We start from the raw sequence: 3,676 nt of genomic DNA, 5'->3' as shown, positions 1-3,676 counted from the left end.
TTCTGGTACAGACAGAAAAGTTAGACCAAGTTTGACCAATCCATAGTCAATACAGACAAATTTCACACAGCGCAACATGAAGGATTAAGACTTAATTTTGAAGGGTAGCAGCTGTGTATGAATCCTTCCTTTATTTTCTCTTTCCGAGGGCCCGAGTCTCTAATCTCTCGTGCTATCTCTGTCGGAGCAGGGAGTAGCCAACATAGCTGGCTTATGCTGCCAGCTAGCAGGCAGCCTCCCTGCTCGCCTATCAGAGCCGGTCCCCTGCAAAGCGCGCATTCAGTCTCCGCAGTGTTTGCTCCTGCTGTGTCATTCTGTCCTTCCCCCTCGCTTGGTCTTCCCGTCCCTCTTCCCTTGGTGGCAGGATTACAGTACCAGTGTCCTGTTGCTGGCGTGCCCTTGTCTGAGCTTTCTGCCTGACTTTTTTTCTCTGCTCAGCTCTTCTCTTTGCTCCGGTAAGTCTGATGAACAGCTTCCTTGCTGTCACTGCTTGGTGGCATGGCGCAAGGGCTTTAATCTAAGTATTTCCCTTTGGGACTGTCAGCCCATGTTTTCTAGGAGTAGCCTTAAAAGCCTGGGCACCGTGTGACGTGTAAGGAAAACAGGCAGGTTGGTGAAAGTAAGAAAAGCTTCTCTAAGGAGTGATCAAAAAAATTAAAGCTGACTTTGGTAGAGCTTGCCTTTAAGTGAAACTAGGGGCCATGGCTGGTTTGCTACAACAATAAGTGATCAAGACTCAGGTGCCACATGAGAGGTGAGGCAGGGGACTTCAGAAAGTCTCTGAGTCCGGTTTTTTCCATGCCTGATGAATACCTGCCATGAAGTCTCTGAATTTTTGTTCAATTTTGTACAAGAAAATTGTGCGTAAATCATAAAACTATTCAAATGTAGCACGTAGTTGATAAAGCTGATTTTATCACCGCTTTCTGAAGTAATACATAGAACAGTGTCTAGGCTATAGCAAGGCACTTGTATTTTTCTGGAGGGTAACTGGAGTTACAGTAGTGTGGGCCATTCCAGAGTTTAATATGTGCTGCTCTGAGGTGTTACTGTAGTTCAATCTGGTGTTATGTCAAGGTTAAAATTCAGATTTCATCGGCATATGCTGGCTGGTGTAAGTATATGGAACACTTTGTTTTAGACAATTGTGTGTGTGTGTGTGTATGTGAATTTTGGGCATAAAGTGCTAAATACCATTACCCATTTTAGAAGTGCTTAAAATAACTCCTGGCTGCAGAGCAGGTGCCATGTGTCCTTCTGCTGGATACGTGGGGAGACAAGAGCTAAATATAGACCAGTTTGTAAACCCTCTAGAAGTTCAAGCTGCGAGAAGGGAAGGAGGAAGCAATTCCTGTGAGAAGGAAGGGGAAGCGCTCTGTTTAAAAAAAGATAAACAAAACCCTGCGACAGTACGCAAGACAGTCTGCCAGAGAAGCTAAGAAGAGGACGTTTGCTTTGTGCTTTGTTCGTGCCGGGACGGTGCCTTGGCAGCAGGGTCCGCTCCAGCGGTGCGGGAGGCGGGCTGACACGGCGCCCGGCACAGGGGACAGTTTTCCCAGCAGCAGAAGGATGGCTATTGCAGCTCTGCTAAATCAGGCACTGGCTCTTGCCGACTGACCTTTTACTTTGGAGGTGCTGGCTGATTTCAAAGCACAGAGAAGGCAAATCGTGCCGTAAATGTGACATGTTAAGGGATATGGTCAGAGACAAACAAATTCAGCATGTTACCAGACCGAGCGTAGCAGCACACCTTTTTCTGTTGCCTCTGAGTCCAGCTGTGGCTATGCTGTGTGCTCAGCCCGGTTTTGTGCCTTTGGGGCCAACTGCAGATTGCTGCTGCTACCCCAAGCACCAGTCTCATTGTGGGATGGCAGGCATGGCCACAAGTCCTCCTACAGAAAGGCATCAACCTGGGACTGCTGTCTGTCACCTCCCACCTGAGACTGGAGGTCACCCGTGCCCCGAGGAGCTCCATTGCTCTCCTGGGTTATCCCAAGTTTTTAATGGAGGAAGGAGGAGAATGGAGTGCCTTTGGAGAATGGAGAATGCCTCTCCCAGAGCGGGGAGGCAGTAGCACCCTCTGGCTCTTGGGGGTGTTTCCCACTGGAGGAGAGGAGGACCGGAGTGACTATCTGTAGGCAGCAACCACAAGTGTCTGGGATCAAGCTTCCATCCAAAACACCAGGGCCGTGAAAGATACTGATCTCAGGGCTGTGGAACAGGTCCAGGATTTGGGAGCACAGGAGGAAAAGAATAAAGAAGATGCAATGCTCAGACTCAGTCAGATAACCGGTCAGTCCTCCCCCTCACCGTAAAACAGGATAAGGCCATGTTGGAAATTCAGGTGCCTGGAGGCAACAGTAATAGTAGTAGGAGTCGCAAAACTCAAGAGGTGGATAGTCTAAAATTGGGCAAGTCTAAAATTCCCTGAGGAACCAAGGGATTTCTCTTCTGGGCTCAATCACCTAATTTTTAGGCATTACTGTGTCTAAGATAACGTATAATGTAAACACTTTGGGTCTTGCTGAGATTGGCACCAAAAGTCTTTTATGGCCTGATAAGGAAGAATTCCTGATGTACATCAAGGTTAAACAGGCTGACGCAGGAGGAGGGCCAGGGCCAACTGCAGTAAAATCTCCCGGCATCAAAGGCTGTAAATGGGCTGCTTTCAGCAGATGAGAGCTGCCCTGTCTCCCTAAATATAAACTCCGTGACGCTGGGAAAGCCATTACACAAAACAAGGTGCAGAAGTCTTAACAAGCGTTATGTTAGTGCTGAAAGTAGTTAGCAGACCGCTGGTTTAGCCTGAAGGAGAATGGAACAAAGCATTAAAATATTTACTTGTCTGTGTAAAGACGATCCCCAGTATGATCTGTCAGGTGGGCACCCTTGGGTTAAAGGTTCACTGCTGGGTATTTCTGTGGTGCCTGCCTGCTCAGGCTGGTGGCCTGAACCTCAGCAGATGCGAATTGCCATGGTTTCAGAGACTGATTATTACTAATCCCTTTCTAGCCAGGAATGTATGTTAGGGAAGATTTCCTGCAAGGCCAGCTTTTAAACATCTTGTGTCCTTGCTTCTAAACATCCAGTTTCTCTTTCATTCACCCATGTGTTTCCCTTATTACAGAGAAACACTGTGCATAAATCGATTGCCGCTGTTGATTTAAAGCCTACTGTGTTTGCAGGCATGCTTAGTAATTCACACAGGAGGAAACCTTTAGCCAGGCGGTGCTGCTCCGTGAGCGATGCAGCTGGGAGTTGGGAGGCAGCCAAGGGAGAGAGTCGGGGTGCAGCGAGGACCACGTCGACTTGTGCCTTCTTACAAAGAGAGGGAGATAGGCAAAAGAGAAATTCATATTTGGAAATGGAGCATTTAGCAATCCTGTTCTCCTTCTGTGATGAACGTATTACAAAAATAGATAGTTTAAATTGGGGATGTACTTTGTGAGGCTTTTGTTCTGCCTAGACAAGAGCTGGTGATCCTGGGTTTTCTAGCTGATTGATCGCCAATTGCCAATTAGCTCAAATTAATGAATACAATTGTAAACACTAGTCTGAACATGTCAGAAATAAGCACATATTTTGTGGAGCTTCTAGCTTAGCATTTACAATAATCTTACTGACCTTGAATTAATTGGCAGTCAATTAACTGTAGTTAAAACAAGATCACAAACTG

The 3,676-nt window shown here is 46.9% G+C and overlaps 1 protein-coding gene across 1 annotated transcript in view; it reads left to right on the top strand.

The window, feature by feature from the left end:
* The first annotated feature begins 281 nt into the window (after nucleotides 1-281).
* Nucleotides 282-3,676, top strand: part of TXLNB (taxilin beta) — a 40,746-nt gene continuing 37,351 nt past the window's right edge. Inside the window, exon 1 of the mRNA XM_009319102.1 lies at nucleotides 282-455. The gene's annotated coding sequence lies outside the window, so the exon portion shown is untranslated. The remainder of the gene's footprint in view (nucleotides 456-3,676) is intronic.

Source organism: Pygoscelis adeliae, unplaced genomic scaffold (assembly GCF_000699105.1).
Source record: "Pygoscelis adeliae isolate BGI_AS28 unplaced genomic scaffold, ASM69910v1 Scaffold172, whole genome shotgun sequence".
Classification (NCBI taxonomy): Eukaryota; Metazoa; Chordata; class Aves; order Sphenisciformes; family Spheniscidae; genus Pygoscelis; species Pygoscelis adeliae.
Note: the sequence above shows the minus strand (reverse complement) of the source record. Positions and strands in the feature narration are given on the sequence as shown.